Raw genomic sequence first — 23499 nt, 5'->3', positions numbered from 1 at the left:
AGCCTCAGCGATGCTGCGTATTCTAGTAGCAAGGGAAGCAAATGGAGAGGTCAAGGCCTCCTTTGGTTTATAGGATAGGAAAATTATAGAAACAGAAAAGTCATAGGAAATGAGATACATGTATCTCAAATCCTATGAGTAGGAATAGGAAAGGAGATGTCCTTTGATTGACATCATAGGATTTTTTTCATTAAGTCTAGGCTAACGTTTATTTTCTTATGAAATGTGGACGATAGGAAGAATTCCTCCGTAGGAATAGGATTCTATTCCTACAAACCAAAGGACACTGAAGGAATTTTCCCTATAGAAATCCTATCCTATGAAATTCCTATAAAATTCCTCCAAACCAAAGGAGGCCTAAACATTTTCATGCAACTAGTGAGTGTCGTGGGATGAACCGAAAGGTAATGTGCTAAAACACCTTTTCCTGTTTCGATACTGACCTTTAATGAATTGCTACTCACTCAATTTGATAAAAAAAAATTTCTTGCGGGTCGATTGTTAGAACCATGTGTCAATGTTCTCTTACGCAACTTCGGAACAAGATATTGTCATATTGACGTAATTCATTTTATCTCAAATGTTTAGTTTTCTTTCACTTTTCAATGAACTTGGTTGCCACGTGAAGAATGACTTGATTATACCCGTGTTTTAGTTTATACAGATGTTTTTGCCTTGCTGGTTCATGAATATGTCCATGCATGTTTGCTCCTCTCAATTTCTTTTCCGGGTCCGCCCCACTGCAAGAAAGGGTATTTTACTAACATTTTGGTCCATAGTTTTTTTAATACCTTGAGCAATCTGTCGTCCTTCCCTCTATGCCACCACTATCATTGCAGATGAGATTAGATATTGACAGCCCATGAGAAGATGAGCTGGTGCAGAGTTGTGGACAGTTTAGTTGAAAAAAGGAAAAATGGAATTTATATGAGAAATGCAACCATTTAAAACCATTGGCAGTGTTTTCCTTGTAGTTGAAGATGAGGCATTCTTTGACTGGTCAAGAGTCAAAACCTTTGATACATCATGCACCGCATACCTTCTTGTGCGTGCCTATGAAGAGGAACCAACCCGCTTGGCAGGCTTGCATAGCATAGCTGCATTACAATGGATGGACTCATTCCCTTGGTCTTGAATGTTCTCAAGAAGAAGAAGGCCATGGCCTACCACCGGTCTCTCTCCCCGGGTTCGGCAAGCATCGACATCGCCAAGCTCGCAGGGCAGGACCTCCCCATGATTCCTCGGCGCTCCAGGTGGCCGCATGAAGGCTCCCCTGCTGCTGCTGCTCCAACAACCATGGCCATGGAAGCACCACTCATGGCGAGGGGCGACACGAGGCGCGTCATGGAGCCGATGCCACGGGAGACATTCTCGCCGCGCACCATGAACCGGGGCGCAGGAAGGAAGCAACTTCTCTTTGGTAATCGCGGTGATCGTGCCAGTCTTCATTCGTGATAAATTGATGATATCTGACTCCATGTTTGGTCGCGAGTAAGCAATTGGTCGGTGTTGGTATATTTTTTCCTCGTACCTTTTTTTTTTGAGGGAATTTTTTCGTCGTACCTGTTTCCGTTCCGTGCTGGTAAAATCTTGCTGTATTAATTTTCTTCTAGCTAGTGTTAGTAATATGTGCTGTAAATGTGGGCATCAACCACTTCACTATACCTTCAGTGGTTAACTAGTAGTACTGGCAGCAGTTTTGTCGATTCATGATGATCTAACTGGTTGAGTTATTTTGGGCAGCGCATGGTGATGTTGGTCGGAGAGATCTCATCATCCAACCAATGTATGATTGTAGTCGTGCATGTCTTTGGAGCAACTCTCTGAACGAGATGTAGGTTTGGGGTTGAGCTGGAGCTGTAGGGTGGTTGGACACAAATATAGTTCAAATTCCTATTGTTCCATTTCGTGCGCGATTTGGAGACGAGCTCTTGTAAAATTCATGCTACCTTCTTTTCACTAAGAAAAAAGGTAATGCGGGCGAGTCCACAAATAGAAGCACTCGGCTTAAGCAATTCATCGGCCAGAGACATGCACACCACTAACAGAAACAGAGCGTTAAGTTCCCTCAATCAGTAAATAAAATAAAATAAAGGACGAGTGGAGCGGTGATTTGGGGTGCAGCACAGGCGTAATGATGGCGTCAACGCACCAGCATGGGCAGATCCAATGTGGAGTTAGAGCAAGTATAATAAGATGACGTAGGCAAATATAAGACTTTAAATATTATATCTTTATTGAGTTGGACGAGAGAGCAGAGGAATAGAAGAGAAGCGGATTGTAGATTTACAGCCGTCTGTAGTACGGGCTCCAAGAAGTTATATGAGAGTGTATGGTGGGCCATGTGGTAAAAAAATAGTAATTTTTTAAGCTCACTATTATAAACGTTGGCTATTACATTGGCTACAGATGACATGTCAACATGTTATAGCCATCAATCGGCTATATTATTAACCATGTTCATGGGCCCCACACAAACATTTTGCAAATTCTTTTTGCGGGGAGAAAGGAAGTTTTATTCCACAACGAGAGGGTTACAATAACGAGACAACAAGTCCTCACACCATGGAGGAATCGAGTTCAACCATACCGCAGTACAAGCTTCAGTGCGGCTATAGTGTGCCAATTGATGTGCTACCCTATTTTGATATCTGCTAACTTTTAGAGAAACAAACTTCTTGACTACCATATGAGCTTTAATCTCCGCAGCTAGATGACCATAGGCCGACCAGGAGAGATTGTCGCTCGAGAGAATGGCCAGAGCATTTGAAGAATCTGATTGAACAATCACTGGGCAGTCCGAATGCTGAATGGCCAGTGCCATACCCTGCATAATAGCATGAATTTTCGCTTCTAGGGCATCATTACAGTGGAAAATGTACCTATATGCCGCAAAAATCATCGAACCGTTCTCCCTGCGAAGCACCATACCAATCGAAGCGTGACCGTCCTGGCTCGACAATGAACTTTCTACTGACGACGCAACCCCGTCCATAGGTGGAGGAGGCCAAGGCGTGGGGGATTCTGTAGTTTTTACACACTTTGACCGACTGAGGAGGCCAAGGCGTGGGGGATTCTGTAGTTTTTACACACTTTGACCGACTGTCCTCATACAACAGAATCTTCCCTTTGACGATTTCCTCCATGTTATAGTTCCTCACCAAATTTAGAGACTTATAATAACTGTCAAGATAATCCACAGTTACCTCTACTAGGGTCTCATTCTTCCCGTGCGTTATATCACTTCGGAGTTGTCCAATACGCCAGATCGTCATAATTACCAAGTCCCTGGTCCGAACATTTTGAAAGTAGTTGCAGTACCCAGTCCTTACCAGAGTCCACTAATAGTGAGTCATCAGGCAACAGCCAGATTGCACGTAAGCCCTCCCAAACACGTCGGGCGTGCATGCATGAAATCAATGCATGAAAAATGCTTTCAATCTTCGCTCCACAAATAGGACATGATCTCTGTATATGAATACGGCGATGCGCTTTGCCCAGGTTAGTTGCCAATGCACCCGTCGCCATCTTCCATGCCATAATACGCATCTTGAGTGGAACATTAGATTTTCCAAATCGAATTCCAAATCGTTCTGTCGCCATCCGGTCTAGTACTGCAAGCGACCCCTGAATGCAACCCATCATGTGTTTCCGTCGCCAACCTGTAGGCACTTTTGACTGTAAAATTCCCATGCGGTTCGTGAAACCAGCCGATGAAGTCCTGCCGGTTCTTAGGAGACGTGCGTATCTAAGAATCTCAGCAACATCCATTGGCCAAAAGTGCTCCTGACACGGTCTCTGATCCAAGCACCATTATTATCTAAGAAATCAGACACAGTTAAACCAACTGTTTCTTTTAGGAGTAACTGGTCGAAAATCGTATCTTCCAGGAATCCAAGGAATTTTTTTTTACTAGTGAATGCTTATAATATATTTCCTCCGCCCCACAATAGTTGTATTAGGCCTTTTTAAAGTCAAACGATATAAACTTTGACCACGTCTTCAGAAAAAATGTGAAAATATAGAATACTAAATCTTTATCATTAGATTCACCACGAAATATATTTTCATATGATGTATATTTGGTACTCCCTCCGTTCACAATTACTTTCTCCCTTTTTTTATACAACATTGCTTCATATTTTTATTTCTAACTTTGATCATTAATTTTATCAACAAAACATGAGTTATATGCCACAAAAAGTATATAATTGGACACACATTTCAAACAACTTTCCGATGATATATTTTTAGTGACACATAACCCATATTTTGTTGACCAAAAGTACAAGTCAAAGTTTGACACGAAAAACAGAGTGACCTTGTATACAAAAACATAGGGAGTATTAAATGTTTGAGATATTTCAATATGGACTACTTACAAACTGAAATGGGTGAACAATCACACTAAAACATGTTTATGTACATCTAATTCTGAAAAAAGTTAAAATATCTTATATTTTTCAATGGATGGAGTATTATCAAAATAGATAAATTTCTCTATAAACTTTATCAAACTTAGACGTTTGACTTCCACGAAAATCATAGTGCACTATATTAGATGGACAAAGGGAGTATTAAATTAATTTGTGCGGCCTAAATACTTCAATACCAAAGCCCATATATAGAAGTAGAAGACTAGGTTTCATCCGAACAACATACAATCTAGGTTTCATCCGAATAACATATAATTCAGACTTCAGCTCAAAGTCTGCTACAACCCACCTCTACTCCCCTATTCCACGTCTAAGCAAATGGCGTCACTTCCATTAAAAAGTTGGGAGGTTGTTTTTCCGCTTCATCGGAGCTATGTGTTAGACTGAGGGGGCCATTGCCCCCAGCCATGAACAATTTTCTGGAGAATTTTTTTGTTGGAGGGCCTAGATGAGGAATTTTTAGTATTTGACCCTTAAACAGTCATATTTCTGTCTTGTCCACACGGCAGATTTTGTCTAGCTACGCCATTGCACACCAGCGTGACATCTGACGTGATCTCCGTAAATAAGAAGCAAATTACATGAAATGTCAAATTGGCAACCAAGCATCATCAGCAGATCGCCGAAAAGTTTTCATGTGTACTGCTGTTGCAGCTCCCCGATAGATGCATCTTCAATGTACACCATACATGTGTGGCCCACGTGTCTTCTTTAAACACAGTACTAACACACATACACTCGCCTCAGGAAAATCCAAACGCCGGTGTCAAGTCTACTACTTCAATCCTGGTGGGCTGAAAATACCACTGTCATCCTAACCATCGAACCGCAAATTGGTTCATGGCCCACGTGTCAGTGGATGAATTTATTTATTTTTATTTCGGCCTTCCACATCTATAGCTTCTCATTTTGAGAATCAAAGGAGCTCAGCTCTGTGCTCAGGATCACATCTAGTCTGGATACAAGATCCGAAGCAGAATTACGCCACAATATTTTGTCCCTAATCAAGGGAAGTTTTTTCCCCATATGATCCTAAAAAAGGAGTGGGTTCTGTGATCAAACGATAACAACACAAAACATAGGAAAAAAGGCCCGAGGAATCAAAGTCTCGCAAACCGCTGCCACATCTTCTTTTTCCAACAAAACTTCTGATCCGTTCATCAACTATTAAGGTAGTACAACGAATACTGGAAAAAAAAATTACATCCAGATCCGTAGACCACCTAGCGACAATTACAGGCACTGGAGGGAGCTGAAGGCGTGCCGCATCTAACTGCTAACAACAATCCGAAAAAATACCCCCTCCATTCCAAAATAAGTGTCTCAACTTTATACTAACTTCAGTACAAAGTTGTACTAAGGTTGAGACACTTATTTTGCGACGGTGGGAGTCGTAACACGTGACCTTTCTCGGTTGGTTTGCCATTAGATCCTCTTTCTTATTCTCATCAAAAAATAATGTAATCTATACAACTGTAACTTCAGGTCAAACGCTCCATCAGCTCATTACAGCTATCTAAAGTCACCTCACTATTCTCTAAAAACCATTATGTATGAATATTACAAAATAAATATAAATGAATTGAATTACAAAAAGCAAGGCATCAAACCTCTGCAGAGCAAGGCTATAATTTAAAATTATACAGGAACGTAACCACTACTTATTCTGAATACAAATATTGTACTAAACAGAAAATTATATTATATATTGTGACCATTCTCAAAATTTCACTTCTAGAGCACAAATTTATATACTCAATATACATACATTTGCAAGTGGTTTTACTGCTAACACCAATGTCGTGCTAAAATAGACCTAGCATAAAATCTGAGATAGGCATATAGCACAACAAAGAACTACAAAGAGGTCATTATGTACCTTAGATATGTACTCTACATTACATTTACATCACTCCATTGCCCACGGTCGATAAACGACGCACCTTTTTTTACAGCACTGCACTGTGGCACCGCTTCAAAGAATTGGTATGAATGGACCACAATGCCAGCAAAACCTGTCCACCATGACCTGTAAGACCCTTTATGCTCTTTCAGTTTATCATGGATCTTGAAATATAATGCATAGTCATGGTAGAGCGTCGAGGTTTGAAGGTGAGGCTGGATATTATGACTTCAAAGAGCCTTGATGCTGTCTCAGTTTTACCATGGATCTTGTAATATATTCCACGTCTACAAAAGTATATTTACGTACGTCAAATAAATTACTCATGGTACAGAATGTAAATAAATTCTTCACGCACAAAATGAAAAACCAATTCAACACGGAATTAATTTCAAGAAACCAATATCCAACACAATATGTAGTTAAAAAATTAACATTATTCTTTCAGTTAACAACTTCTTTCTTAACACGTAAATACAATGTGAGATGAAGCAGTAAAAACATTTAACGAGTTTTGTAAGTAGTAAAAAATTAATTATTGTTAGAGAGAGAAAACATACCCTGTGTAAATCTCTTTTCTCCATTACCCGGCTGAGTGAAACCGAACAACCGATCTTCATAGGAAAGTTGTCTTATGTTACTTAGCAGGCCCAAGAGCATCTTAACCGCGTGATCTGCCATGCACTATGCGTCAACGGCGCCCATCTGCTCTACAGGATCCCGCAAAATTCACAGATGTATTATCTAAAAGTCAAACGTACGTCTAGTCATCTCCTGAAAATATTCAAGTCAGACCCCGTGCGGGTACCAGGTTGCTCTGCATTACATATGTGAGTAAATCGTTACAGAAAAATATTTCAATCGACCTGAATTATTTGGTCTAAGTCTAACCAGATACTCCCTCCGTTCCAGATTACTTGTCGCAAGTATGGATGTATCTAGATGTATTTTAGTTCTAGATACATTCATTTTCGCGACGAGTAATTTGGAACGGAGGGAGTATGTGCTAAGCAACCACTCCATCAATTCCTGTACTTGGACATATGCCAAGGCATCTGCAAGCGCCTAGGTAAATACTCGTACAATCACCTCCACAAACCTGTGTGAGTTGCAACCCTGATTAATTTCATATGTGCATCATAAAAAGAATGGTCTTGCTGTTGGTTAAAGAGGGAGAGTAGTTATACCCGGCACGGCTCTACGAATTGTTCGAGTCCTCGTCGGCGTCGACCACATCCAGAGCCTCGACGGCGCATGTCCGGGAAGCCAGTGTATACCATCCTGCTCATGTTGCGTGGCCAAGAAGAGGACTGGGCCACGACGCGGTGCAGCAAGGGGAACGCTCCTTAGCCGCTGGTGGCGGAGGTGTGGTCCACGTGGCCTCCGGTCAGGACGCCAGCGAGGACATGGCGAGCGCAGACGCGAGATTGGAGAGGCCGGTGCGAGGGAGGCGGACGGCAGTGCGCTGACGGGTGCGGAAGGTAGACAAGGCGTTGGTGGGGAGGTGGCGAGGTGCTGCCGAGGAGATCGAGCGGCGGCCGAGGAGCTGGAGATCGGGTTGGGGCTGGGGCTGGGGCTGGCGACGACGTCACGACGCTAACCCTAGAGCGCCAGTTAAAACGTCGGGACGGGAGCAACAGAGAGCACATCGATTGTCTTTTTTTTTTTTTTTCCTTTTTGATGAGAATTAGCACATCGATTGTCATGTGTGGGTTTGTGTTGTACAAGGTTTTTTATAGGGATGTTGGCGCACGTGGACTTGCTGGGCCTGGCCCATGTGCTTGGCGGAGCGGAGGGAAGTGCGGACGATGGACAGCGAAACGCAGTCCAGGTATCTTCTGTAGTAGAGATCTTAGATAGATCTCAGCCATCAATCTTTATTTTTAACATAAAATCAACGGTTATAAAAAGGTGACGTATGCAGAACTATGAAAGGCTCCGTCCTTTATTATTATTAGGTAAAGATATGGGCCTACACCAGAAAGATGATTGTATAGGGATTTGAATGTAATTTTTGCATTCTTATGCCACTTCCATTTCGATGCATCGGCAGCTTGATAATGATGTACATAATTCAACATTCCATTCAACCTATTCATTTGAAAAAATTTAGCCCTATTCAACCACCTCCTAAAAGTCAATCTGCAGCCACATTCAGCCATTTGCTTCACAGTTCATTACAAATCAAGAGAAATCTCAAGATTGCTCATTCAGGGGCTTGTCCCCACACCAAGTATCATGCCAAAGGTCTGTCTTTTCTTCATTCCCAATTATCACATGTCTGTCTTTCATGTAGAATTACTTGATTTTTATTCAATTTGCCCAACTATTCTATATTATTTTTCTTTCCATCCATATGTTCTTTGTCAAGAATTGTGTTCGATATTTTGACCTGACTGAAATTAAGTGGATGCAAGGTAAAAAGAAATTGAATTGCTTCGCCATAAGCGACTCGCCTCCTTTCCTCTGCCGAAAGATGCTTAGCCAGAAGAGATTAAGGAGGAGAGCAGTCAAATATGATTCCGAGATGTTGAAGATGTTCTTCCTATAGTGGAGATAGTCACACATAATGATAGACCACTACCATATTATTAAAAGCTTGCGGTAAGAAGGGATTTTGTTTAGGGCCAATATTCTTTTTTTCATAGTTTTCTTTCCATCTCACAACTTCCATAACTTGAGTGACCTTGCACGCTGGAGGTATGATTTCGATCTTTGAATTGAATAATTAAAGGTTTAGAACCATTTAATCCATAATCATGGGAAATGCATAAATATACCCGTGAAAGAAAAGTGGGTAGACAAAGTATTGTTGATGAGTTTTATGTTTTTCTGAATACCCTCTGGAAAGCTACCGGAGCGGCTGCCTTTGTTGATTCCCCACAAAGGAATCATAGTATCCTACTTCCCCTTATCGCCCTAAGAGGAGGTAGTAGGGTTCCGACTCAAAGACTGTAACACCCCGGATGTAACTTTTCATATTTGTAACTCCAACTCTTGCCATTTTCGGCTATGTGTTATGATATTTCCTTCGTGGTCGGGTTTTGTCTTTCGTTTTGCATTTTGTTCATGTCATGCATCTCATATCATGTCATCATGTGCATTGCATTTGCATACGTGTTCGTCTCAAGCATCCGAGCATTTTCCCCGTTGTCCGTTTTGCAATCTGGCACTCCCATCTCCTCCGGCGCACCCCTCTTGTTTTCTTTTCGTGAGCGGGTGTTGAACATTCTCGGAATGGATCGAGTCTTGTCATGTGGCCTTGGTATACCACCGGTAGACCACCTGTCAAGTTTCGTGTCATTTGGAGGTCGTTTGATGCTCCAACGGTTAACCGGGTAACCGCAAAGTCCTTTTGTGTGTTGCAGCAAAACCCCTCTCTAACCAGCCCAAAACCCAGCAAACTCACCTCCATGCTCTCGTTCGTTCGATCACGATCGTGTGGGCGAAAACCGTGCTCCATTTGAAGTCTCCTAGCTCCCTCTACATATAAAAACACCTCCCCCTCCGGAAATCTTCGCAGACCAAAACCTAGATCAAATCGCCTCCGCGCGCCGGACGTGTCCGTCCCGCGCCGGACGCAGCCGCCGCCGCCCGACACGTGGCAGCCCGCCGCTGCCCGTACGCCGCAGCTCGGGGAGCCCGCATCCGGCCCCCGAGCCCACGGCGCCCCGCCCGCACGCCGCCGCCGTCCTCCTCCAGCACCCCCGCGCCTCCGCCGCCGCCTCGCCGGCGCCACGCCGCCGCCTTGCCGGCGCCACGCCTTGCCCCGCGCGCGGTCGCCTCCCTCCCCGTCCGGCGCCTCCTCCCCGACCCCGACGCCCTATCCCTCCGGCCGCCGTCCTCTCCTCAGCCCTCGAGCTCCGGCGACTGCAGCAGCTCCGGCGAGCCGAGCTCGAGCCAGATCCGATCGGGACTGCCCCAGGGTTGATTTTTCTCCCTCTCGATTTTTCTCCAAGTCCTAATATTTTTACATTACATGCCTCTGTTCATCGCATCATAACTCTCTGCATATAGCTCCGTTTCGTGCGTGTAATATACCGAAATGTTCGCCTCTAGATGCTCTTCATTTTGTTCCATCGTGCCATGTTCATTTGAGTCCATTTTGATGCCCAAATCTCTGGTGCAAGAGTGCTAGTTGCTGTTATCTGCTGTTACTTATAAGAACTTGAGGATTTGTTATTTTTGTTGCATTTAATCTGTGCATCTTATGGGCTTGAGCTCTACATGTGTTTTGATGTATGCCATGCTATATTTACAGAGGTGTATGCCATGTATTTTTGTGATCTCTGTGGTGACTAGCACAAGCATGCAAACTAGGCTCCGTAATGTTTCTGATTTCAGGGACTTAGTAATTTTACTAAGTCTGTGACTGCTGTTATTTTGTTGCTATGTATCCATGTGGCTACAGAGAGATATATGCTCCTTTTGGAGATGTTCAGTAAGGATGTGTTGTAGATATTGTTGTAATTGATCCATTCATGCCCTTGTTTGCAATTATGGAGTGCCATAGCATGACTCCATCTTGCTCTACTTTTGCTATAAAATATTTCTGGCAGATTATTAACATGATATTCAATTTTGCCAAGCTCGTTGTAGTTGTTTCATCCATGATATGTATTTGTTCTTGCCATTGATAACTTCATAAACTTGCCATCTTGCTGTAGGTATGCTTGTTTTGTCATGCATTGCTTTGTGTTGAGTGCATCAAGCTCACCAAGATGCCTTCATATTACTGTTTCTGTCATTCTCTGTTTTCTGCCAAGTCTGAAACCTGTTAACGAAACTTGCTATGTTTACATGGTTGCCATCATATCTTCTGGTCCTTTTTGGCTCATGGTCAGTAAGGGACTTTTGTTCTTTGCATTCATTATTTTCGTGCCATGCCTTGTTTTGCTATGTTAGTCCTGTAGCATGTGTTTTTCTTGCTCTGAACTTTGCTACCTGATGCTGTTTCAGCCATGTCCAGTAATTTCACCAAGTCTGTGAACCTGATATCTTTTGCACTTTTGCCATGCTTGTTTGAGCCTGTTATGTTATGACCTAGCCGTAGCTCAGTGTTCATCTTTTATCAAGCATCTCCTGTAGGTTACTTCTATATGCTTTGTTGCTATGTTGGAGTGCTGTAGCATAGTTTCTTGATGTATTCTAAGTGCTATCATGCTGTTAATCACAGATTCGTGTCATTCTTGTTTTGCTTGCCATTTGCAAACCGTGCATCCGTTTCCGGTGATGTTTATATCGATTTCGATCAAAATCATCTCATCTTTCCAGTGGCATGCCTGGTTTGCCAAGTTACTACCTTGTTCATCATTTTTCTTCCGGAGCACGCATATGCATCACATATCATATCTTGCATATCATTCATGTTTTGCATCACGTTGCTTGTGCATTTTCATGATTGATTGTGGTTCCGTTGCTTGTGTTCTTGTTTTGGGTAGAGCCGGAAGACGAGTTCATGAACGAGGAACCTGTTGAGTACGCTTACGAGGATCAAGCTTTCGACAACTCTGAGAACCTTGCAGGCAAGATGACCATACCCTCGAAATCACTTCTATCTTTGCTTTGCTAGTTGTTCGCTCTATTGCCATGCTGCGCTACCTATCACTTGCTATATCATGCCTCCCATATTTCCATGTCAAGCCTCTAACCATCCTTTCCTAGCAAACCGTTGTTTGGCTAAGTCATCGCTTTTTGCTCAGCCCGTCTTATAGCGTTGCTAGATGCAGGTGAAGTTGAAGTTGGTTCCATGTCGGAACATGGATATGTCAGATATCACAATATCTCTTATTTAATTAATGCATCTATATATTTGGTAAAGGGTGGAAGGCTCGGCCTTATGCCTGGTGTTTTGTTCCACTCTTGCCGCCCTAGTTTCCGTCATACCGGTATTATGTTCCTTGAGTTTGCGTTCCTTACGCGGTTGGGTGATTTATGGGACCCCCTTGACAGTTCGCCTTGAATAAAACTCCTCCAGCAAGGCCCAACCTTGGTTTTACCATTTGACCACCTACCACCTACACTTCCCTTGGGTTTTCGCGAGCCCGAGGGTCATCTTATTTTAGACCCCCACGGGCCAGTGCTCCTTCGAGTGTTGGTTCGAACCGAGCTGCCTGCGGGGCCACCTTGGGGAAACTTGAGGACTGGTTTTACTCGTAGCTAGTCTCATCCGGTGTTGCCCTGAGAACGAGATATGTGCAGCTCCTATCGGGATTTGTCGGCACATCGGGCGGCTTTGCTGGTTTTGTTTTACCATTGTCGAAATGTCTTGTAAACCGGGATTCCGAGACTGATCGGGTCTTTCCGGGAGAAGGTTTATCCTTCGTTGACCGTGAGAGCTTATGATGGGCTAAGTTGGGACACCCCTGCAGGGTATTATCTTTCGGAAGCCGTGCCCGCGGTTATGAGGCAGATGGGAATTTGTTAATGTTCGGTTGTAGAGAACTTGTCACTTGACTTAATTAAAATACATCAACTATGTGTGTAGCCGTGATGGTCTCTTCTCGGCGGAGTCCGGGAAGTGAACACGGTTTGAGTTATGCATGAACGTAAGTAGTTTCAGGATCACTTCTTGATCATTTCTAGCTTCGCGACCGTTGCGTTGCTTCTCTTCTCGCTCTCTTTTGCATATGTTAGCCATCATATATGCTTAGTGCCTGCTGCAGCTCCACCTCATTACCCCATCCTTTCCTATAAGCTTAAATAGTCTTGATCTCGTGGGTGTGAGATTGCTGAGTCCTCGTGACTCACAGATTCTACCAAAACAGTTGCAGGTGCCGACGATCCCAGTGCAGATGACGAAACCGAGCTCAAGTGGGAGTTCGACGAGGAACGTGGTCGTTACTATGTTTCTTTTCCTGATGATCAGTAGTGGAGCCCAGTTGGGACGATCGGGGATCTAGCATTTGGGGTTATCTTACTTTCGTTTGGATTTGACCGTAGTCGGTCTATGTGTGGATTTTGGATGATGTATGAATTATATTTATGTATTGTGTGAAGTGGCGATTGTAAGCCAACTCTTGTTATCCCATTCTTGTTCGTTACATGGGATTGTGTGAAGATGACCCTTCTTGCGTCAAAACCACAATGCGGTTATGCCTCTAAGTCGTGCCTCGATACGTGGGAGATATAGCCGCATCGTGGGCGTTACAAGTTGGTAATCAGAACCATCCCCGACTTAGGAGCCCCCTGCTTGATCGAATTGCTGGCATTGTTGAGTCTAGTACAAAAATGTTTTGAGTCTTAGGATTATATATATCGGAGAGTAGGATTCTTTTTACTCCTCAGTCCCTTCGTCGCTCTGGTGAGGCCTCCTGACGTAGAAGTTTTGACTCTTCTCTCCTCAAATTTCACTAAATTTTTTTTTAGGATCACGCGGGTATCTTAGAATCGTTCCGATGGTTTTGTGACGAGAACATTGTTCTTGGTGCCTCCTGACATTTAGGGGTTGTGGCAGTGTCCCGGGGAGTTGAGCTCCGAGGTGTTGTCGTCACAATTTTATCGTTGCAGTTCTGGAATACCTGAGTTTCGCCGACATCGAAATCTCTTTTATGCAGTTGTTGGTGAGATCACCTCGACGCCACCCAGTACTGGGGCGGGAGTTCGGGAGTATTGCCAGAACTCGTATAACGGATGCTTTTCGAAGGTTGAGGTAAACGATTTCCGAAGTTTTCTTGGTTATGTGTTGACGGATGGATACAGCTGGATCTAGGGATTGCTAGTTTGGGTGATATATTTTGTGTCCCCTGTATCCCCAACACCAGATTGCATAACCAGAAAGTTTCGGGAGTTTATAAGTGGGAATTCAAGTAGCTCCTAGGATATCTTTCCGACAGACGCATGATATGAGATTGGGGTTCGACGTCTAGTGGTCCGCCTTTCCACGGTTGGTTTTACAGTGGTCTCGTAGTGTCTTAAAGAGTCCTTGGCTATGCCGACTCGGGGATGCTTCGTATGTCATGTGCACTGCCTTGTACATGATGGTGCTGTAAGATTGAGCCCGTGTGGGCCCCACCACGAAAAGTTCGGACGAAATCTCTATCATATGTTTGTTCCGGCTTATTCTGCAAGCCAATACTTTGTTTTGTTTTGAATTGTGGTATTCGACTTGCTTCGAAGTTAAATGTTGATTCCATACCTTTTTCTAAGTGGCTTCTCAACTAATGGAAGTGTGATGATTTACTATGGAATTCATTCGTTCATCCTCGTTCGAATGTTTATTGTGAAGACTACATGTTGCAATTTCTATCCGTTGATTCTACTTGTCTATTTGTCTATCAAGATGCTAACGGATGTCACCCTCTTCAGGATGGCTCCGCCAACGCGTCAGAATCCAGAACGCAATGAAGGGAGTCAGGCGAACCCTCCACCTCCACCTCCGCCTCCGGAGGCATGGCAAGCTATCATGGCAGCCACCAACGCCAATGCTCAGATGATTCTGTAACTCTTGCAAGAACGCACCCAAGGGCAAGGCAATCAAGGAAATCAAGGTCAAGGCAACAATCAGCCTCACTTCGCTACCCTCAACCAGTTTCTCGCAAATCAGCCCAAGTCTTTCAGCTACTGTGCCGAGGCCACGGATGCCGATGATTGGCTCGTGGACATCAACAAGCATTTTGAATGTAGCAATGTCAGGCCTGAGGACTATGTCAAGTTCGCTTCTTTTCAGCTCAAGGACCAAGCTGCTGATTGGTATCAACAATACAAAGATTCCAGAGGAGGTCGTGTGATCACTTGGACTGACTTCTGTCGGGACTTCAAAGCGCACCACATTCCACAAAGTGTTGTTGAGAGCAAGCGTGAGGAGTTCCGCAATCTCAAGCAAGGCAACATGTCTGTGTATCAATTCAACATCCAGTTTCAGAAACTTGCTCGCTTCGCTAAACAAGACGTTCCCGATGAAAAGAGCATGATCTATCACTTCAGAGGTGGCCTTAGAGAGGATCTGCAGTTAGCTCTCGTTCTTGTTGAGCCTACTCAGTTTGATCAATTCTATAATATGGCACTGAAGCAAGAGGCTGCTCAGCTCAAGTGTGAGGCTTCTAAGAAGAGAGTCAGGGACGCAGTTCAGTCTTCTTCTTCCTCACTAGTGGCTGCTAAGCAACAGAAGTTCTGGTTGCCTCCTCCTCCTCCGTTTCATCAGTCTTACCAGCAGAAGAACAAAGGTGGCCATGGATCTTCCCACCCACCCAACCCTGGCTATCAGAACAAGTCTCAGAATCAAGCTCCAAAGTCGAATGCTCCTTATCATCGTCCACTCTCAGAGGTGACTTGCAACAAGTGTCAACAGAAAGGTCACTATGCTAACAAGTGCTTCAATCAAAGGCGCCTTCCGCCTCCTCCTCCTGTCAGATCTTCCAGCAATGCAGTGGTCAAGCATAATCCCAAGTCTGCAAAGGTGAACATGATGAATGCAGCTCAAGCGGAGGAATCTACTGATGTGATAATGGGTAATCTTCCTGTTAATGACTTTCCTACAAAAGTCTTATTTGATACTGGTGCATCGCATTCTTTCATGTCATACCCATTTGCATCGAAGCACAATTTTGACACAGAGGAATTATCTAGAGCAATGCAAGTTATTTCTCCGGCTAAGCGTTTGAGCTCCAGCATGATGGTTCCGGATGTTTCCACCAAGATGGGAAACTATAAATTTCTGTCTTCTCCAATTGTTCTTGGTGACTCGGATATTGATCTTATTCTCGGGATGGACTGGCTTTCTAAGCACAAGGCTCAACTTGATTGTGCTGCCAGGGAAATTCAATTGACACACTCTTCTGAGGATGTTATCATTTATGCCGCGCGTGATGAAACCATTCAGTTGTTTTCTCTCAATGAGAAGGGCGAATTGAATGCTATCTCTCAGATTCCAGTCGTTTGTGAGTACCAAGATGTCTTTCCAGAAGAGCTTCCGGGTATGCCTCCTCACCGGCCAGTTGAGTTCGTTATCGATCTTGAGCCTGGCACTGAACCCGTTTGCAAGCGTCCATACAAGCTTGGACCCAAGGAGCTGAAGGAATTGAAGAAACAGCTCGATGAACAAGAGCGTCTGGGTTTGATCAGACCGAGTTCATCTCCATGGGGTTGTGGTGTTCTTTTTGTCCAGAAGAAGGATGGCACGGAACGACTTTGTGTCGACTACCGTCCATTGAACAAGAAGACAATCAAGAACAAGTATCCACTTCCCAACATCAATGAGCTATTTGAGCAACTTAAAGGTGCTAAAGTATTCTCCAAGCTTGACCTTCGTATGGGTTATCATCAGATTCGCATTCGTGAAGAAGATATTCCCAAGACAGCATTCAGAACAAGCTTTGGTTCTTATGAATATACTGTCATGTCTTTCGGCCTTGTCAATGCTCCTCCAACATTCTCTCGGATGATGAATTTCATCTTCAACCCCTATACCAATGAATTCGTCCTGGTGTATCTTGATGATATCTTGGTCTTCTCCAAGAATAAGAAGGATCATGCCAAACATTTGCGATTGGTGCTCGACAAACTCAGAGAGTATCAATTTTATGCGAAGTTTTCCAAATGTGAGTTTTGGCTCGATGAAGTTCTTTACCTTGGTCACATCATCTCTGCCAAGGGCATCGCTGTTAATCCTGAGAAGGTGTCTGCAATTGTGAATTGGGAACCTCCTCAGAATGTCAAGCAGCTTCGCAGTTTTCTTGGTCTTGCAAGCTATTGCCGAAGATTCGTTGAGAATTTCTCTAAGATTGCAAAGCCTTTTTCCAACCTCCTCCAGAAGCAAGTGAAGTATGTCTGGTCTCCTGAGTGTGACGTTGCTTTCAACACTCTCAAAGAGAAACTACTCACAGCTCCTGTCTTAACTCCTCCTGACGAATCCAAACCATTCGAAGTTTTCTGTGATGCTTCTCTCCAAGGTCTCGGTGCTGTGTTAATGCAAGAGAAGAAAGTTGTGGCCTATACCTCTCGTCAGTTGAAGCCAAATGAAAACAACTACCCCACTCACGATCTTGAGTTGGCGGCAGTTGTCCATGCATTAATAACATGGAGACATCTCTTGTTGGGAAGAAAAGTGGACATATTCACCGATCACAAGAGTCTCAAGTACATCTTCACTCAGCCCAACCTCAACCTCAGGCAAACTCGATGGGTCGAAATGATTCAAGAGTACAATCCAAGTATTGAATATACTCCAGGCAAGGCCAATGTCATTGCAGATGCTTTGAGCAGGAAGGCTTATTGCAACAACTTAATCCTCAAGCCATTCCAACCGGATCTTTGTGAAGCTTTCCGCAAGCTGAATCTCCAAGTTGTTCCTCAAGGCTTTCTTGCCAACCTCATAGTCTCTCCTACTTTGGAAGATCAAATTCGTGAGGCACAACTCCTGGATACCATGGTGAAGAAGGTGAAACGTGGTATCGACAAGGGTCTTTCCAAATACAAGTGCTATCGCATTGATGACAGAGACACTTTATTCTTCGAGGACCGGATTGTGGTTCCTAAAGGTGATCTAAGGAAAGTCATTATGAATGAGGCGCACAATTCTCTTCTTTCCATTCATCCTAGAAGTACGAAGATGTATCATGACCTCAACCAGTCGTATTGGTGGACTCGAATGAAGCGAGAAATCGCTCAATTCGTGAATGAATGTGATGTCTGTCGAAGGGTGAAAGCAGAACACCAACGACCAGCTGGTCTCCTCCAACCTCTTGCTATCCCAGAATGGAAGTTTGATCATATCGAAATCGACTTCGTGACTGGGTTTCCAAAGTCCAAGCGTGGAAATGATGCTATCTTCGTTGTCATCGACAAGCTTTCTAAAGTGGCTCATTTTCTTCCAATTAAAGAATCTATCACAGCAGCTCAGTTGGCAGAGCTATACACCTCCAGGATTGTCTCCTTGCACGGCATTCCACAATTGATTTCCTCAGATCGTGGAAGCATCTTCACTTCTAAGTTCTGGGACTCCTTCCAGAAGGCCATGGGCACCAACATTCGCTTCAGCACAGCTTTCCATCCTCAAACTAGTGGCCAAGTCGAGCGAGTCAATCAAATTCTTGAAGATATGCTCAGGGCTTGTGTCATTTCCTTTGGCATGAAATGGGAAGATTGTCTTCCATATGCCGAATTCTCCTACAACAACAGCTTCCAAGCGAGTTCGGGCAAGGCCCCATTCGAGATTCTCTATGGCAGAAAGTGCCGTACTCCTCTCAATTGGTTAGAGACTGGTGAACGCCAACTTCTTGGCAATGACTTAATCACAGAGGCTGAAGAAATGTGTAAAGTCATCCGTGAAAATCTCAAAGCCGCGCAATCGCACCAAAAGAGTTACTATGATAGTAAGCACCGTGATGTGGCTTTCGAGATCGGAGACCATGTCTACCTCCGCGTCTCTCCAATCAAAGGCACTCGTCGCTTCGGTATCAAAGGGAAGCTTGCCCCTAGATACGTGGGTCCTTTCAAGATCATTGGCAAAAGAGGCGACCTCGCCTATCAACTTGAGCTTCCCTCCAACTTCGCGGACGTGCACGATGTGTTCCACGTGTCATAGCTCCGCAAGTGCTTCAAGACTCCTGAGCGCACCATCAACTTTGAAGAGATTGACCTCCAAGAAGATCTGTCTTATCATGAGCACCCCGTTGCTATTCTTGAAGAAACTGAGCGCAAGACTCGCAACAAGTCTATCAAATTCCTGAAAGTGAAGTGGTCGCATCATTCCGACCGAGAAGCCACCTGGGAACGCGAGGACCACCTCCGTTCCGAATATCCGGAGTTCTTTCAGTCCTAGATCTCGGGACGAGATCCTCTCGTAGTGGTGGAGTGTTATAACACCCCGGATGTAACTTTCCATATTTATAACTCCAACTCCTGCCATTTTCGGCTATGTGTTATGATATTTCCTTCGTGGTCGGGTTTTGTCTTTCGTTTTGTATTTTGTTCATGTCATGCATCTCATATCATGTCATCATGTGCATTGCATTTGCATACGTGTTCGTCTCAAGCATCCAAGCATTTTCCCCGTTGTCCGTTTTGCAATCCGGCACTCCCATCTCCTCCGGCGCACCCCTCTTGTTTTCTTTTCGTGAGCGGGTGTTGAACGTTCTCGGAATGGACCGAGTCTTGTCAAGTGGCCTTGGTATACCACCGGTATGAAGGGGAACGCAGCAGAAAACAAAAATTTTCCGACCTACGCACCAGCCCAGGACCACTATGGAGACTGCATAGAAGGTTTGATCTTTTTCGTTACCGACTCGTAGCGCAGCGGGAAGTAGAGTCGATGACGATCGGCGGTGCAGATCCCCGCAGATAGGATTTACAACCTCCCAACCGCGAGGATGTATACTCTCATCTGCTCCTCAGACAGCCCCCCGGGAGGCGGTCGAACAGTCCCCCGGACGGTGTCGCGGACAGCCCTTCGGGAGGACCTTCGAAACTCGAACGGTCACTCGGACAGCCCTTCGGGAGGACCTTCGAAACTCGGACGGTCACACGGACAGCCCTTCGGGAGGCACTCACGAACTAAGACCTAAACTACGATCTCTCTACAGAGTTGCACACATACGGTGTCATCTATCCGGCAGGGCTTCGCCGTCCAGAACTAGTTCCCACCGGAACCCAGACAGCCTTTCGGCTCTACGAAACTATTTCGCTGGGAGGGAGAGAGAAGCCAGATCATGCATGGCACTTGTATGTGAGAAGGGATGATCCTTTAGGCAGCCCCCTCCACCCCTATTTATAGGCCAAGCCCAAGGGTGGCTTCTCCAAGAAGCCAAGGGGGGAAATACCAAAAAGGCCCTCAAGGTGGCTTCTCCAAGAAGCCAAGCAAAAAGCACTTTCACTATTCATGATGACATTTTTCAGCGTCCGTTCGAACTGAAAATATTTATGTGGGCTCAGAACATTTCTAGTACCCACTAAAATAATTTTCAACGCGTTCCGAAACAATTTCGGTTTAGTGATTTTCATCTGCGAAAAGCAAACAAGAATGCGTTTTCACTATTCATGAAGACAATTTTTCGCGTCCACTAAATCCGAAAATATTTCTGTGGGTCTTAGAATAATTCCAGTACCCACTAAAATGATTTTGGATTCGTTCTGAAACAATTTCAGATTAGTGAATTTCATCTGCGAAAAACAGCCAAAGCGGTACCGGCAGCTCCGAAACATTTTCGGTTTTTATTTCTGAAAATTCCAAAAAGTTTCCAGAATGATTCTGGCACCCTCCAAGAATTATCAGGCATGTGCCAAACCATTTTGACTTAATGGCATACCCCGAAACAACTTTTTCGGTTTCACCGAAACTCATCCGGTGACCTCTCTCTGCGGAACTTTTCCGCTGTCCGAAACTTTTCGGTGTCCGAAACTTTTCCGGTAATTTTCTCTCAGACTCCTTGTCTAGTATTCAGCAGATAGATGACCCTTAAGCGTGTGACCCTATAGGTCCGGTGAAGTATAGACATGACCCGGAACCCCTTCCGATCAATGATCAACATCGGAGCCGTGGACACCCATATTGACCCCTATACCCACACGAATGAATATTCGAGTGAACCTCCAGTTGCAGTGAGCTATTCCTGTTGCTTCGCGATATGTTACAAATACCCGAGGTGAGACATGGTGGCATTCCCGTGGATCAACAACTTGTCCACTATGCTAGTTATCTCGTTACCGGTATTGTTCTCTTTTCTCGTTATTGTGTTCCGGCATCCCCGTGATCAAATCACAAAGTGTCTGGCCAGACGATGATGGATACCATAACACCGAGAGGGCCCGAGTATATCTCTCCATCGTCGGAGGAGCAAATCCCAATCTCGAGATATCAAGTTACTTAACACTTTCCCATGAACCCGTAAGCTGCCGTAATAGCCATCCAGTTACGGATGACGTTTAACAAACCCCAAAGTTCATGAAGCAAGCATGAAGAAACTCGATACTCTCATGTCTAAGGAATTATGCAAACTTAACTATCTCTGTGTTATAAACCATTAACTTGTGACGAATGTATCTCATAGCATAACATCAATTCGGGCCGATTCAACACAAATGTCCTTCCTGACATTGTGCCCTCAAAGTTGCTTGGCATAGACATGCCCATGATTGGGAAAACATAATCATCATGCAACACTTGAGCTAGTCTTAGAGGCATGACTAGGAATACAATTTATCGTTTATTATTCCACACGTGCATATGGGTTCTCCCCAGAGCCTTTATGGATATACGGGCTCGGGAACCACAACAGTTATAGCATGGAACATAAACATAATATGAACTTGGAGATAAATAATATCATTTATTATTGCCTCTAGGGCATATCTCCTACAGACTCCCACTTGCACTAGACTCAATAATCTAGTTAATGCTAATGCACTTTACACCTATGGCACACCGGTGTAAATATGCTTCGCTTGTGGTATAGCCTGATGTCCAACGGATCTGACGACTTCAGCTCCGTGTGTATCTTTGCATGTCCTCGCGTTTTCACGTTTTCACAAAATTCATATTTTGTGTGGACTTGGCTTTGTATGTATGTGAATCACAGGTCGAACCTGGATTCCTCAGACTGAGTTATGGAGCAACTATCTGCAGTAGTGTCCCATTGTCAAAAGCCATCTTGGAACCATACTAAGTTCATGAATGAACTATATGATTCAACATCTTCTTTGTCGCTTCTAAAGCGTCAACATACTTAGCCCTTGTTATAGAATTCGCCACAGTAACTAGTTTGAACAAATTCCAACTAACTGTGCCACCACATTGTGTGTTACACAAAACCCTTAATTTAAATTGAAAATCGCATGGAGAAAAGATGAAGACTGTATCGATGTAACATTTTACAACGAACTCTTCATGATCTTTGCTTGTGAGAAAACCATGTCATCAGTACTTACTCTAGTACTCTGTGACATCTTTCACTGTTGTCCCATGATCAGTAATTTGATCACTTTGGTATCCATACTCGCAACACCTTCGGAGTATCGGACATATCTGGTTGTTTTACATACCATGGAATACATGATTAATCCAAACACAAGAGTGTGTGGAATCTCCATCATGTATTTTACTCATCAGTGTTTTGGGACACTGAGTCTCGCAAAAACTCTTTCCATGTGACTTCGGCAAGAATCACTCCATGGCGTTTTAAATGCTAAAAGGTTTTAGCATCTTGTCAATATGTATTCATTGCTTAGCCCCATTAGGTAAATCTATCTCCATAGATCATCATGCCTAATATTGAGGCTATTTAGCCTAAGCACTTCATCGAAAAACTATTTTCAAATGAAGTCCTAATTCGTGTCAAGAAATTTATTTCCAATTACCAATGTGCCAAGCACATAAGGTTTTTAGAAATATTATTACGCTCCCACTTACTTTCTTGAATTACAAGCATCTTCGTTACCCATTGATGAAGTCAAACCCCTTTGACCATTTTATCAAAGCACGAAGATTCCAACTCCATTTTGCTCTCTTCTGTCCATAGCTGGAACTCTGAAGTTTGCACCCTTACTAGCATCCTCTGGATAGACAAAATGCCTTGGACTGTAACACATGCAAGTCCTTGGTTTCATTTCCATCAGATGGAAATCCTATTGTCATCCATGTTTCATATCTCATGATTGAAATATGTATTAATTGCTAGTTCAACCCGAACCGACTTTAAGCATCGCTACGATGAAAACAACCTCATCGTAGTCAACTCTTGAACTTGTTATTTCAACAAGTCGAGCTTTATGGATAAAACATTTTTATCCCTATCAGTTTTAAGTTCCATAAATATTCGTTAGACTCTAAGTCTTCCGAAAGGTGTATCAAGGTTTTAATCTTGAATCACTTATATGGAAACTAACTCGGGTTGTATTGGCATTTAGCCAATTCTGGAGTCAGGGCCCATCAACGCTTCCTTGTGTATCGTAGGTATAATGTTGTCTAACAACAATATCTCGTTTGCGCACCTGAGAGGTTTGCACGAGCCTTGCCTACGTGGTTCAGCTGCAAGTTCGACCGAAGTTCATACATTTTATTGTAGAGACTTCTGTATCAGTCGCAGTAGGAAACTCTGGAATTACTTCCAAGGTCTCTTTCCTTTGATCTGATGACAAAGATACTGTTTATCTCGTCGAGTTGCACTATTCTCCCACTCACCTTTTTGAAAGAACCATTCTCTTTAAAAGCACACCGTTTCGCGGCAA

The sequence above is a fragment of the Aegilops tauschii genome, chromosome 5, assembly GCF_002575655.3.
Source record: "Aegilops tauschii subsp. strangulata cultivar AL8/78 chromosome 5, Aet v6.0, whole genome shotgun sequence".
NCBI lineage: Eukaryota > Viridiplantae > Streptophyta > Magnoliopsida > Poales > Poaceae > Aegilops > Aegilops tauschii.
The sequence above is the reverse complement of the archived record's forward strand: the minus strand, read 5'-3'. Positions refer to the sequence as shown.